Genomic DNA, 16,427 nt, shown 5'->3' with positions numbered 1-16,427 from the left:
AAAGAAGACTTTTACAAAGAGAGGATAAATTTCTTCTTCACTTTCCAATATGCCCAAGTAAGATCTAAATATTCTTTCAAGATCAAGAATCTCTTATTTGCATCTATTTTACTAGGCTCAACTATGCTCTTGAAGGTGAAATGTTGGAAATACTTATGCTGCTCTGTTCGGTTCAGTTTTTGGGGTAAACCATTGTTGCTCGGTTAGGTTTTGAGAAAAAAAATGTGAAAAATGAGGGTTCTAGCCTCGGATTTGATGACAAATCTCTCAAAATGAAACTAGAATGGAAGATTAGGCTCACTAGAGCTCCAAAATTTTGTTGGAAAGGGTTTTGAAATGATTTCAGATGAAGAGTTGGGTTAAAATTTTGATTTTGACTCTTCACATTCTCTATTCACGTTGTGAATGACTGACCATTTTGTTTCGATAGATCGATCAATCACTTTATTTGATTGTTCAACCAATAGGAGTTGATCGATCAATGACCTTTGTGTCATAAATGTAATCTTTTGATTTACACTTCACTCTTTTGGCACTATAATGATGGAATGTGTTCATTAAGCTCAAAATTTTCAACCTAAGTGAATTAAGGTTGGCTCCTCATGCCTAGTTCTCCTCAAATCTTGGACAAATGGTGAAATCCTAATGGCTTTGTAAAAATATAAGCTAATTAATATTTTGGTGGGGACAAATTCATTCTTGGTTTGGCTCCTTGATAAAGTGATGACCAATTTATATGTGTTTTGATCGAGATTGGCGAACCGGGTTCTTACTTAGACTTATAGCGCTCATGTTATTACAATTGACTAAAATTTATTTTTTCTCTAAGCCATAGTTATCTAGTTGCTGCTTCATCCAAACAAGTTGAGCACAATAACTTCTACATGCTATGTATTCAGCTTTGGTAGTGGATAGTGCAACTGAATGTTATTTCATGGAAAGCCAAGAGACAAAATTATTTCCAAGTAATTGGAAACTACCACTAGTACTCTTCTTGTCAATTTTGCAACTGGTGTACTATCGCAGGCAACCAAAAATAAAACCTATACTCCTAAAAATATGTGTAGTAGTGTGAGTAAGGATCAATCCCACAAAGAGTGATTAGTCTACTTTTATGCTCTGTTAACAAGGATGGGGGGGGGGGGGGGGGGGGGGGGGGTGTTGAGTGTAACGAAAACACTTTTAAGAAAAAAAAACTTAGAAACGATTTAAATTAAAAGAATCAAAATGAATCAAAAGAAAAAACCTTGGTCTAAGTCAAGATCCACCATTGGAATTTCACAACTGATCATCGATGCAAGCATATATCAATTCTCACTTTAATATTCACCATTGGAACTATCTTTCTATCTATCCTTTCGTAGTTAATTAGAAACAAGCGATCCAATTAAACCTAACTACTAAACAACCTAAGACAAGCGCTAAAGGTTTAACCAGCAACAGTCTTAAGAATTAGAGAGATCGATAAAGCTAAAAAACACAAGCACAAGCGGCTGAATTTAATTTAGTCCAGCGTTCTTCTCAAGATCTAATAATTCTTGATGTAGCAAATCATCAAATCTTGATTGTTTCACAGGTTAGAGAGATCAAACAATTAAGGATTTGACATCTAACCTAGAAGTAGATTGATACCGAGATTTTAGTTTCCTTTGACCAAGTTTTAAAGTTTAGCCATGCAGGGCCATGAAGAAATCTGAAGGAAACAACTAGAGAAAATAGAGAGGAAAAACTAGAGAAGAGAAAATGAGGTCAGGGGCGCCGAACTCCTTTGCTCCTTTTATTCCCCTTCTTTCTCCTGGTTTAGGTTTTTCTTTTCGTACATCCGATCTGGGTCACAATGCACATGCCGCGACTTCAAGCCAGGTTTCGACCATGATTCAGCCAGTATCACTCAAAATTCAAAAAATGAAAGTTTTAGAGCGTTTTCTTGGAATTCCATAAAATCTTGAATCATCTCCATCATATCTCAGATGAGAGAGTTATGCCCATATTATGAAGCAATGTTGAAACTATCTAGAATCGCCCAATTAAACTCGTTTTGCACTTAACGCTTCCATTTGCATCATAAATCAAAATATAAGAATAATAAGTATATTTAGGCACCAAATAATTATAAATTCCTAAGAATTAAGGGATAAAAATATGACATTTTACATTTTCATCAAATTCCCCACACTTAGCTTTTGCTCATCCTTTGGCAAAACTCAAATTCACTTTCCCAAAAACACCAAGGTTGTAATGCTATCAAGAAAAAACAACCAAGCTCTTCCAAACTCATAACATATCATGAAAAAACATTCTTAAATGACTTAAAATTACTTAGTAATCATTTTCATTCAGAGATGGAGTAAACTAAATAAGTAGACCTCACAGAAATAAACACTCGACTCTCATGTGTTTGAAGGGTATGTGTTTCTCTCAAATTCATTCCAATGAAAATGATCTACCATAGGCTTGCATATCTTCTCATTCTCCACCACTCAGATCACATGTATAACACAAATCATAAGGACTTTTCAAGGGATGTAACGAGGTTTAGGATCAAGGTGGGAAATATTTGGAAATGTAGCTCAAAAGCCATAGAAACTTGTGGAGCAAAAATGAATCAACTCAAACTCGAATATATAAGACATGTAAAACCAATCACTCCACTCAGCAACTTCTTCAATTTGTGTCTATCTCGTATAAATAGACCCCTTTATTGGAATTTTAGGAGGAATTATGAACACGGACTGTTTGTAACTTTAAAAGTCATTCCCTCGACCACTTCCTTTCTTCTTTTCCTTTTCGCTTCACCCTTAATTTATTTTTACTCAAAACATTGGAACTCATGAATTGAGGATGAAAACATGTTCCATTTCACCAGTCATTACCATACCACAAATCTAGACACCCCACAGTTATTTCTTGCACACCCATACGAACCATAATGATGAACAATGTTCCACTAGCTCTATGGCATGGGTAAAAGTTTTTTTTTTTCAGGTTTCAAGCTTGTAACACGGGTTAAAAAAAAAAAAAAAAAACTCAAAGGGGTTCAACAAAAGGAAAAAAATTAGTTACAAGGGAGGCTATTTGGCTTATGTAGCTTATAACAAAGAGGGCCTTAATCATGTTCATGCATGCATGTGTCAATGTGACCTCAAAGAGAATCAAGGCAAGTTCTAGAGAAACAAATCCATGGCAGAATATCTCTCATGAAAGAAAATAGTGAGACTGATATGGATTTGTCAGTCTAAAGGCTCAAAATCTCGCCGGCTTTTGTCTACCAAATTTAGTCACTAACATCCTCAAAGAAAATAACTAGACTAATTCATTCTCAGTTGGAAGATTACTTATTCAATCATGTTATGAATCTTTCAAGAGCCTAATTTAATCTTACTCATGACATACAGAACCAGAAATCATTAAAAACCACAAAAACCAAAGAATGTTTTTTTCATAATTTTTTTTTAAAGAGAATTGATACACAACCTAAATCCCCTCTCCCACACTTAGAACTAACATTGTCCCCAATGTAAGGTGAAATATAAAGAGAAGGCCCAAATAACCAAAATATAAATGCAAAAATAAAGAGAAAAAGGAATGAACTCCCCTTGGGTTGCCTCCCAAGTAGTGCATTTGTTTGTTGTCATTGGCTCGATTCAATGCTTCCATAATTATGGGTCATCCAACACATAGTATTTGGCATCACTCTTGACCTTATCTCTTTGAGCCCTAGACAAACCAAGAGGTAACATATTAATAACCATATAATTTACAATATTCGCATAGGTAATGTCACACTTGCGGTGAGCAATTGCTCATCAGGGAACATTTCTTGCAAATGAAGTTCATCCTGCTTTTCTTCTTGCGATGCACTAAGTTTACTGAAGATGATCATTGGTAACGTTCCTCCATCTCCAAGGAACACGTACTTGAGGTGACTGTGGAGAGGCTTCAAATCAGAGGGTAATGGCCTCTCATTAGAAACTGGTAACACAATATAAAGAACAGTACCTGACTGCTGTAAATGTAGAATATCATTCAATGCTGCAACAATTTCCTGAAAATCAGAACTCAAGGCTAACTCCTCATTCCCTTTCTCAAGATGCTTACTAATGGCAACTTCCAATTCATCTTTTCCATCAAGTTCAAAAAATTCCTATGCGAAAGAATCAATCACATCAATAAAATAAACAGGATTATCATCACTAGGATATTTCATGGCATCATAAATGCTAAACTTACCACCATGAAAATCCATGGTAAGTGTGCCACTATGAACATCTATCTTAGTCTTGGATGCCTTTAAGAATGTTCTTCCTAACAAAATAGAAGCAGTTTGGTCACCATTTTTCATATCAAACACATAGAAATCAGTAGGGAAAATCAAATCATTAACTTGCACAAGAACATCCTCAACTACACCCTTATGATAAGCATTAGATCTATCAACCAATTGAATCACAACACCAGTTTAATCCAAAGGTCCAAGTTTCAAAGAAGCATATATAGAATATGGCATGACATTAATCGAAGCTCCTAAATCTATCATGGCCTTCTCAAATTTGGTGTTACCTAATGTACAAGATATAGTAAACATACCTGGATCTTTGCACTTCACAGGGAATTTTCTTTGAATAACTGCAAAAACATTCTCCCCTAATCTCACCTTCTCACATCCTTTAAGTTTCTGTTTTCTCTTAATTGTGCACAGTTCTTTCAGGAATTTAGCATAACGAGGCACTTGTTTAATAATATCTAAAAATGGAATATTTACCTCACATCTACGGAAAGTCTCATATAAATCTTTATATTGCTCATATTTTCTAGAATTTGCCAAAGCCTGAGGAAAAGGAGGAACTGGTTTATAATCAGAAAGAAATGGAAACTTATGCTTAGGTACACCATCATCATTGGGAACGTTCCTATCTGCAATAACGTTTTTCTCTTTTTCTTGCTCTGACGATGCAGGGGTTGCCTTTACCGAAATCTCAACCTTTTACCACTTCTAAAAAAGATTGCACTTGCAATTTCTCTTGGATTTACTACCGTTTGAGAGGGCAATTTCCCTGAACTTTGTGCCTCTAGCCGACTAATTTCGGTTGCCATCTGACCCATTTGATTTTCCAAAATTTGAATACTGACCCTTGTCTCCTATTTAAATTGCAAATTATTAGTGGTAAGAGATTTAAAAATATCTTCTAAAGACATACTAGAATTGGAAGTTTGGCTTGGTTGTTGACTAGGGGGATATGGCTGCCTATATTGCTGGTAACTTGGGTGATTTTGAGTCGTGGGCTGATTAACTTGTGGGTTCTCATAGCTAAGATTGGGATTATCCCTTCATCCCATGTTATATGTGTTCGAATAGGGATCATACTTCCTTTGCGGTTGTCCAGGAAAACCACCCATGACATTCACTTGCTCAGTGGGCTCCTCTTGAAGAGTTGGGCACATATCGGTTGGATGCCCTACTACTGAACAAATCCCACAAGCCTTCACTATTTGCGAATTATTTACAACCATTTGAAAAATAAGAGAAGTTAGACTCACAATTTGTTGTTCAAGGGAGGAACTATTTAGCTCATTAACATTCTTAGATGGAAGGTCAAGCCTAGTGCCAAATTGTTGAGAATTGGCCACCATATTTGCAATCAAGTTTCTTGCAGCCTTGGGAGTTTTATCCACCAAAAATCCTCCACTAACAACACCAATCATGCTCCTATCAGTGGGTAAAAGGCCCTCATAGAAATACTGGATAAGAAGCTGCTTGGTAATCTGATGATGGGGACAACTTGCACATAATTTCTTGAAACGTTCCCAATATTCGTGTAGGGACTCTTCGTTATGCTTCCTTACACCACAAATTTCTTTTCGAATGTTGGCCGCCCTTGAAGCTGGGAAATATTTCTCCAAAAACAATTTCTTCATCTCATTCCATGTGGTAGTACTCCCAGAGGGTAGATAATGGAGCCAATCCTTGGCCGAATCCTTCAAAGAAAATGGAAAGGCTCGTAATTTAATTTGCTCTTCAGTCACCCCTGTGGGTTCCATACTCACGCATACCACATGAAACTCCTTTAGATGCTTGTAAGGATCCTCACCTGCAAGACCATGAAAAGTGGGCAAGAGATGTATTAGTCCAGATTTTAATTCAAATGTTGTAGTAGCATCTAAAGTGGGGAACGTTATGGATAAGGATTGTTTATTCAAATCAGGGGCTGCAAGCTCTTTCAAAGTTCGATTTCCAGCCATAACTTCCTCCTCCTCTAAATCAGATTCTCTATCAAATGGGGAAGCAAGAGCTAGATTGTTCTCTTCAGAATTCCTCCTAGTTTCTCTTCTTAACCTGCACAAATTTCTTTATATCTGTGGATTGTACTGCAAATCACCTTGATTAGAAGATCAAGTTACAATCATAAAAAATTAAGGGAACTCTAATAAAACATGAAAAACAAATTAGGAATTTTATTTATTTATTTATTTATGTATTTGAATTTTTTTCAAGAACGGAATAAGGATCACAAGAAGCACAAAAGAAAATCAACTAGAATCACTCCCCGGCAACGATGCCAAAATTTGGTGTGCTGTCGCAGGCAACCAAAAATAAAACCTATACTCCTAAAAATATATGTAGTAGTGTGAGTAAGGATCAATCCCACAAAGAGTGATTAGTCAACGTTTATGCTCCATGAACAAGGATGGGGGCCGGGGGTTTGAGTATAACGAAAACACTTTTAATAAAAACAACTTAGAAACAATTCAAATTAAAAGACTTGAAATCAATCAAAAGAACAGACCTTGGTCTAAGTCAACATCCACCATCGAAATTTCACAACTAATCATCGATGCAAGCATATATCAATTCACACTTTAATATTCACTGTTGGAACTATCTTCTAATCTCTCCTTTCATAGTTAATTAGAAAGCAAGCGATCCAATTAACCCAAAGTACTAAACAACCCAAGAGAAGCGCTAAAGGTTTAATCTAGCAGCAGCCTTAAGAATTAGAGAGATTGATGAAGCTAAACAACACAAGCACAAGTGGCTGAATTTAATTTGGTCCAGCATTCTTCTCAAGATCTAATAATTCCTGACGCAGAAAATCATCAAATCTGATTGCTTCACAGGTTAGAGAGATCAAACAATTACAGATTTGACATCTAACCTAGCAGTAGATTGCAATGAGTAATAAACTAGTAGGCCTCCTTGTGATTAAATGAGACAATCATGAAAGAAAACTTTAGAAGAACATCAGATACTCAAAACATAAATTGAACAATGAAAACAAATAAGATCTCACAATTGTATTGATACCGAGGCTTCAGTTTCCTTTGACCAAGTCTGAAAGTTTAACCATGCAGGGCCATGAAGAAATCTGAGAAAAAAACTAGAGAAAATAGAGAGGAGAAGCTGGAGAAGAGAAAATGAGGTCAGGGGTGCCAAACTCCTTTTCTCCTTTTATTCCCCTTCTTTCTCCCGGTTTAGGGTTTTTTTTATCATGCATTTGGTCTGGGTCATAGTGAACATGCCGCGACTTCAAGCAAGATTTTGACCTGGATACAACCAGTATCGCTCAAAATTCAAAACATGAAAGTTGTAGAAAGTTTTATTTGAATTCAATTTCATCTTGAATCATCTCCATCAGATCTCAGATGAGAGAGTTATGCCCAGATTATGAAGCAATGTTGAAACTGTCCAAAATCGCCCAATTAACTTCATTTTGCACTTAACACTTCCATTTGTATCCTAAATCAAAATATAATAATAATGAGTATATTTATGCACCAAATAATTATAAAATCCTAAGAATTAAGGGATAATAATATGAAAATTTTCATTCTCATCGGCAACCGAAAAAATTATCACCTCAGTAACTAACTAGATCAATGGATGAAGAGTTTGAGTACCAAAGACCTAAGTTGGGTGTCCCAAGTAGATAATAAAAAATTCTTTTAACTGCCACTAAGAACAATTCTCTAGGATTGGATTTATATCTAGCACATAGGAATACCAAGAACTTTATATCCGATCCACTAGCTGAAAGGTATAGTAGGGATCCTATCATGCTACTATTGAGTTTTTGATCAATGACCCTACCAAAGTTGTTCGAGTCAAGTTTCAAGGACGCACACATGGGTGTTTTAATGGATTAAAGATTTTTTATGTTGAATCTCTTAAGAAACCCCTTAGTGCATTAGGACTAATTTATAAATGTGCCATTTTTAGTTTGTGTTACTTAAAGTCCAAGGAAGAATGAGATTCACTCATTAAACTCATTTCAAAGTCATTCTTCATTACACTAGTTAATTCTTCACATAGAACAGGGCTACTAGAACCAAATATGATATCATCCACATAAATTTGAACGATAGTCAAGTTTTAATCATGGTTCTTAGTAAATAGTGTTTTATCTACACTTCCTCTCTTATAGCTATTCTTTTCTAAGAATTCGCATAATCCTTCATACCACACTCTAGGAGTTTGATTGAACCTATGTAATACATTAGAGAATTTGTATACACAGTCAAGCTTGCTCATATCTTCAAAATATTTGGTTTATTCCACATATACTTCTTCTGGAATGTACCATTTTAAAATACACTTTTTAAATCGATTTGGTAAAATTTGAATGTCATGTGACAAGCATAGGCTAGGAGGATTAAAATTGCCTCTAGTCTTGCCATGGGTGCATAAGTTTCTTCTAAATCAATTTCTCTTCTTGGTTATATCATTTGGCAGCTAACCTAGCTTGTTTCTCGCTACCTTTATTTTCTTCATTTGCTTTGATCCTAAAGAAATTAACATGAAGAGACTCCTCTACTCTCATAGATGCTTTGTTATAAACTCTATATGCTTTGTGATGAGTAGAATAACCCAAGAAAATTCCTATATTATCTCTAGATTCAAATTTCCCTAAATTTTCTTTTGGTTCTTTCAATAAGAATACTTTAGATCCAAAGGTTGAAAAATAAGTAATGTCGAGAAGTGTGCTCATATATAACTCATACAAAGTTTTCTTGAGAAGTGGCCTTATGTTGAATTAGTTGAGGATATAATATGCTGTGTTTACAGCTTCGACTCAAAACCTATGTATCATGGAGTATGAATTAAGTGTTAGGAATTAGATGCCCTAATTCCAAACTAGAGAGAGCAATAATAATAATCACGGAAGAAGGAAAAAAGCAAGCACGAGAACAAAACAACAAGATTTATACAGGTTCGCCTCAAGGTGAGAGTATGTATTGTCTTTCTCTACTATAGTAATCCACAATGAAGATGAAATAGTTTACAAGAGCAATCATACACACTTACAAGTGTTTTATCTAACCTCTCTCTTGGGCCGCAATTGATGCTCCTCGGATGATAAAACCCTAATAGTGGCGCCCCCAAATATAAAGAGAAAATTAGGACAATTGGATTACAAGTGTGAAATCCCAAAATTACCCTTAATGAAACAAAAATCAATGTACTGTGGATCTGACGGGGGAACCACCCCCACAACCCCGAGAGGGGGGCTCCCCGCCCCCCTTCCAAACCCCATGACGACCTTACCTTGAAAGTTGATCCGTGTATCGAGTCAGCGTAGGGCATTGATTAGGCTCCAGAAATCATAGTTCTATCCATTTCAATTAAGGTTTTGTTTCTTCTCTCAACAACACCATTTTTTGGAGGAGTTTGAGGAGGTGAAAATGTATGGTCTATACCATGTTTTGTGAAATAATCCTCAAAATGTGAATAATCCTCGAAATATTGCACCTACACAGATTGCACCAATTGAGGGTATATTGATTATGTTTGCTACATAGAGATTCCTGTTTCTATATCCCTCCAAAAATTGTTAATAATTTTCATTATCTACTAAGCATTTTTTCTTTTCAAATGAAACTTTGTGTCCTTTTATCACAAAATGGACTAATGCTAAGTAAATCATGCATCAACACTTCTACATAGTATACATTGTACACGAAAAAGGTTAAGGTACTGATTTTACCAATTCTTTTTATGGTACTTTTGCTGTTGTCTCCAAAATTTAAATGAACTTCATCTTTGAGATTGAGTTGAATGAACTTCTTCTTGTTGCCGGTCATATGCCTCTAGCAACTGCTATCCAAAATCTAAACATTTTTTGGTGCCTTGGTTCAAAGACTTACCCATACCATGAAAAATTTACTGAGAGATCCATTTGCAGTTTGTTCCCTTTGGGAGAGGTGCTAGGTGATTTGGTCTTCCAAATTGTTTGCCCAAGTTCTTTTAGTTACCACAACCTTCTAAGATTTGGGTACCCAAGTTTGTTTGATGCCATTTTCATTCCTTACTTTGTAAATGAGGCCATAGGCACCCAATTCATTAAAATAGTGGCATCTAATGTGAGGAATGGGAGATAACCTTTTTTTTTTTGTTTTTTTGTTTTTCAAAAATTCCCTCTTCGGTGTGGATTCTAGAGATAGAAGTTTGACTTGTTGTTATAAGTTTGAGCTCTTTTTTCTCAAAATAAAGTTTATCGTATGATAGTTTGTCTATCAAAACACTTAGTCTTGAGGCATTTGTTGTGTGGTTTTCCTTTGCCTCCAAATAGCTCTTCTTTGAGCCTTGCAAAATCGTGTATTTGACTATTGCATTTTTCTTTATACTTTTTTAGACTATGAATGGAACTTTCAAAAAGTATTTAAAGTTCATGTTCATAGTCTGGGTGACCTACCTCTTCAAAAGTTGTAAACTCTTTATCAATGTCTTCAACTTCATCCGAGTAGCTAGACTCTTCTTCCATTGCATCCCAAGCTGAGATCAAGACTTTTTTTTTTCTTGGGATCTTTTCTTGATGATGGGGTTCTTTCTTCTTCCATAGGACATTTGTTCCTTCTATGCTCTAGTTTTCCACACTCAAAATAAACATTAGTTTTGTTATGAAATTGTCATTTTGAGTTCTAAATTGGCCTCTTATGGAGTTCTTCTTCTTCCTATAGATTCTTTGAAGATGTTTAGTGATGAAACTCACTTCATCGGAGCTTTCTTCACTAGAGTTGCTTTCAACACTCCTCCTGGCCTTAAGAGCAATGCTCTTCTTTTTAGGTTGCTCTTCATCTACATCTTTTGGTTCCATCTCATATGTGAGAAGGATTCCTAGTAGCTCTTTCAAGCTTATAGTTCTAAAGTTAGCATTCTCACGAATGTTTGTCTTCCTCATGTCCATGACCTTGGAAGTGCCTTCAAAAGCTTATCATTTTACCTATATAAGGAAATATCTTCTTGTAAGATATTCAACTCATTTATTATATGACTGAACTTTGAGTTCATTTAAGTAATTGACTCACCTTGTTTCATTTAGAATTCATCATATTGGGCTATCAATAAACTGATTCTAGAGTCTTTAACTCAAGTGGTTCCTTCATGTGTGACCTCAAGTTTTTCTCAAATGTCTTTAATGGTCTTATTTGTGGAGATCCTATTGAACTTATTTTTTCCTAAGGCACATAACAAGAGGTTTATGGACTTGGAGTTTGTTTTGAGCTGCTCCTTGTCTTCCCTTGTTAGCTTATTAAATTTTTTTGCAACCGAAAGACCATTTTCAAAAATATTGCCCGTTACGCATGATTGACCGATAAATCAGTTTACAATCATCTATGATTTTTAGGTTAGCATTTTTTTAAACGGGAAATTTTTTGACTCAGGTAAATATCCCACCGCATGTTCACTTGATAATGTTTGGATCCACAGGTCATTTTCATCTTTAACATGCTTCAAGCATGCAATATCCATGTTTAAAACATGTGTAGGATCAATTAGAAATCTCTTTCTTACAAAATTCCAAGCAATTAGGGTTGAACTGGTGGAATTTCAAAAACTTGGATAACAAAACTTTTGTGTTCATTTGGGGTGTGTGAATAAATATTTTTATCTTACATTTGTTATTGATTTAGATTTTTTCCATTCATAAACTCTAAAACTTCCATTTTGCTGTGATCTATTTGCCTTGTTATTTTTTTGTCTACGAGAGTTAAAGGGAAAGGGATAACTCAAGTTTTGATTTAAGAAAAAAGTATACATCTAAAATTGAAATGTACAAATGTAGAGAGAGATCATTCCAAAAAGTGTCTATAATTTTTAGGGATTGTAAAATCTCTTCTAGTTTTATATCTTAGGTTTTGCAATTATCGCGAGAAGGGGGAGGAGGGGGATTTTTAATTGAGTTTTGACTCCTAATCCATTAGTCATTTCTAACAAAAAATTCGCCAATTATGCATGATTGACAGATAAATCACTTTAAAATCTTCTATGATTGTTAGGTCAGCTTTTTATAAACGGGCAAAATTTTGATTCAGGTAAATATCCCACCGCACGTTCACTTGAGAATTTAATGAGGTTTGGATCCACATGTAAATAAAATCTTTAAAATGCTTCAAGCATGCAATATCCATGTTTATAAGATGTGTAGGATCAATTAGAAATCACTTTCTTACAAATTTCCAATCTATTAGAGTTGAACTGGTGGAATTTCCCAAACTTGGATAACAAACTTTTGTGTTCATTTGTGGTGTGTGAATAAATTTTCTTCACTTTCATTTGTTATTGTTTTAAATTTTTTTCCATACATAAACTCTGAAATTTTCATTTTTTTGTGATCTATTTGCCTTCTTATCTTTTTGTTTATGAGAGATAAAGGCAAGGTGAAAACTCAAGTTTTGATTTATGAAAAAAGTATACATCTAAAATGGAAATGCCAAAATGTAGAGAATGATAATTCCAAAAAGTGTCTGTAATTTTTAGGGATTGTAATCTCTCTTCAGTTTTTATACCTTAGGTTTTACAATCATCGAAAAAAGGGGGAGGCGGGGGATTTTTAACTGAGTGTTGACACCCAAACCATAAGTCATTTCTTACCAAAATACAACCCGTTATGCACGATTGACCGATAAATCAGTTTACAATCATCTATGATTGTTAGGTCGGCTTTATGTAAACGGGAAAAAGTTTAACTCGGGTAAATATGCTACCGCACGTTCACTTGAGAATTTAATGAGGATCTACTGGTCATTTGCATCTTTAACATGCTTCAAGCATTCAATATCCATGTTTAAAACATGTGTAGGATCAATTAGAAATCTCTTTCTTACAAAGATCCAAGCTATTAGGGTTGAACTTGTGGAATTTCCCAAACATGGATAACAAAACTTCTGTTTTCATTTGTGGTGAGTGAATAAATTTTCTTCACTTACATTTGTTAACGTTTTAAATTTTTTTCCATACATAAACTCCAAAATTTTCATTTTGTTGTGATCTATTTGCCTTCTTATCTTTTTGTTTACGAGTGATAAAGTGAAAGTGAGAACTCAAGTTTTTGTTTACGAAAAAAGTATACATCTAAAATGGAAATGCACGAATGTAGGGAGAGATAATTCCAAAAAGTGTCTGTAATTTTTAGGGATTGTAAACTCTCTTCAGTTTTTATATCTTCGGTTTTGCAATGATTTGCGTCTTTAACAAGCTTCAAGCATGAAATATCCATGTCTAAAACATGTGTTGGATCAATTAGAAATATCTTTCTCACAAAATTCCAAGCTATTAGGGTTGAACTGGTGGAATTTCCCAAACTTGGATAACAAAACTTTTGTGTTCGTTTGTGGTGTGTGAATAAATTTTCTTCACTTACATTTGTTTTTTTTAAAACAAAATTTCACAAAAATTATCATTTTACTGTGATCTATTTGCCTTCTTATATTTTTTTTACCAGAGATAACTAAAGTTTATATTTAAGAGAAAAGTATACATCTAAAATAGAAATGCACAAATTTTGAGAGAGATAATTCGTAAAAGTGTCTGTAATTTTTAGGGATTATAAACTATCTTCAGTTTTTATATCTTAGGTTTTGCAATCAATGGGAAAAGGGGGAGGCGGGGGATTTTTATCTGAGTGTTGACTGCCAATCCATAAGGCATGTCTTACAAAAATATAGCCTGTTACATATAATTGACCGATAAATCGCTTTGCAATCTTCTATGATTGTTAGGTTAGTTTTTTTTTAAACGGGCAAAATTTTGACTCGGGTAAATATCCCACCTCACGTTCACTTGAGAATTTAATGAGGTTTGGATCCACAAGTCATTTTCATCTTTAATATGCTTCAACCATGCAATAGCCATGTTTAAAACATGTGTAGGATCAATTAGAAATCTCTTTCGTTCAAAATTCCTAGCTATTAGGGTTGAACTGGTGGAATTTCCGAAACTTTAATAAAAACATTTTGTGTTCATTTGTGGTATGTGAATTAATTTTCTTTACTTACATTTTTTATTGTTTTAAATTTTTTTCCACATAAACTCAAAAATTTTCATTTTTCTGTGATCAATTTACCTTTTTATCTTTTTGGTTACGAGAGATAAAGGGAATGTTGATACGAACCACGACAACTCGTGGCCCACATGCTCTTCCTCAATGCACGTGTGTGGCTGCTGGGCCCTCTTCCGGATCAACCTTGATGAATGAAATCTGCCTTTGCTCCCCTTCCTTCGTGGCCACACTCGCTTCTTATTGCATAAATCTCTAGACTAAATTATTCAGCATGTCTTTGGATCTTTTAGTTTGTGCCCTCGTCACTAGACCAACTGGAACTTGAGTTGGTTCATGAGTATTCCTTGTAGGCTTGATGTCCTCATCAAAAGTGATAACTCAAGTTTTGATTTAAGAAAAAAATATACATCTAAAATGGAAATGCACAAACGTAGAGAGAGATAATTCCAAACAGGGTCTGTAATTTTTAGGGATTGTATACTCTCTTCCGGTTTTATATCTTTGGTTTTGCAATCTTCAGGAAAAGGGGGAGGCGGGGGATTTTTAACTGACTTTTGACTCCTAATCCATAAGTCATTTCTTAAAAAAATAATATAGCCTGTTACACATGATTGACCGATAAATCACTTTGCAGTCATCTATGATTGTTAGGTCAGTTTTTTATAAACGGACAAAATTTTTACTCGGGTAAATATCCCAACACATGTTCACTTGAAAATTTAATGAGGTTTGGATCCACATGTAATTTGCATCTTTAACATGCTTCAAGCATGCAATATCCATGTTTAAAACATGTGTAGGATCAATTCGAAATTACTTTCTTACAAAATTCCAAGTGATTAGGGTTGAACTGGTGAAATTTCCAAAACTTAGATAACAAAAATTTTTTGTTCATTTTTAGTGTGTGAATAAATTTTCTTTCCATATAATTTGTTATTGTTTTAAATTTTTTTCCATACATAAACTCTAAAATTTTAATTTTACTGTATTCACCTTATTATCTTTTTGCTTACGAGAGATAAAGGGAAAGTGAAAACTCAAGTTTTGATTTAAGAAAAAAGTATACATCTAAAATGGAAATGCACAAATGTAGAGAGAGATAATTCCTAAAAGTGTCTGTAATTTTCAATGATTGTAAACTCTCTTCAGTTTTTAGTTCATAGGTTTTGAAATCATTGGGAAAAGGGGGAGCCGGTGGATTTTTAACTAAATGTTTACTCCCAATCCATAAGTCATTTATTTCAAAAAAATTGCCTATTACGCATGATTGACTGATAAATTAGTTTACAATCATCTATGATTGTTAGGTTAGTTTTTTTTTGTAAACGGGCAAAATTTTGACTCAGGTAAATATCCCACCACACGTTCACTTGAGAATTTAATAATGTTTGGATCCACAAGTTATTTGCATCTTTAACATGCTTAAAGCATGCAATATCCATGTTTAAAACATGTGTAGGATTAATTAGAAATCTCTTTCTTACAAAATTCCAAGCTATTAGAGTTGAACTGGTGAAATTTCGAAAACTTGGAGAACAAAACTTTTGTGTTGATTTGTGGTGTGTCAATAAATCTTCTCAACGTACATTTTTTATTGGTTTAGATTTTTTTCCTTACATAAACACTAAAATTTCCATTTTTTCTATGATCTATTTGCCTTCTTATTTTTTTTTTTGTCTAAGAGAGATAAAGTGAAACTGATAACTCAAGTTTTGATTTAAGAAAAAAGTATACATCTAAAATGGAAATGCACAAATGTAGAGAGAGATAATTCTAAAAAGTGTCTATAATTTTTAGGGATTGTAAACTCTCTTCTAGTTTTATATCTTAGGTTTAGTAATCATCGGGAAAAGGGGGAGGCGGGGGACTTTTATCTGAGTTTTGAATCCAAATCCATAAGTAATTTCTTACAAAAAAAATAGCCCATTACGCATGATTGACCGAAAAATCACTTTACAATCATCTATGATTGTTAGGTCAGCTTTTTATAAACGGGCAAAATTTTGGCTCAGGTAAATGTCCCACCGCACGTTTACTTGAGAATTTAATGAGGTTTGGATCCACAGGTCATTTGCATCTTTAACATGCTTCAAGCATGCAATATCCATGTTTAAAACATGTGTAGGATCAATTAGAAATCTCTTTCTTTCA

At 34.4% G+C, this 16,427-nt stretch overlaps 1 pseudogene; it reads right to left on the bottom strand.

The window, feature by feature from the left end:
- Positions 1-4,144: 4,144 nt before the first annotated feature.
- LOC137959499 (uncharacterized) lies at positions 4,145-7,493 on the bottom strand (annotated as a pseudogene).
- Between the last annotated feature and the right edge of the window lie 8,934 nt (positions 7,494-16,427).

Source organism: Aristolochia californica, unplaced genomic scaffold, assembly GCF_029961685.1.
Source record: "Aristolochia californica isolate CCGP_79_NKW_82.1479 unplaced genomic scaffold, dmAriCali1.0.hap1 SCAF_3, whole genome shotgun sequence".
NCBI classification, from domain to species: domain Eukaryota; kingdom Viridiplantae; phylum Streptophyta; class Magnoliopsida; order Piperales; family Aristolochiaceae; genus Aristolochia; species Aristolochia californica.
This window is presented reverse-complemented; position numbering and strand designations above follow the sequence as displayed.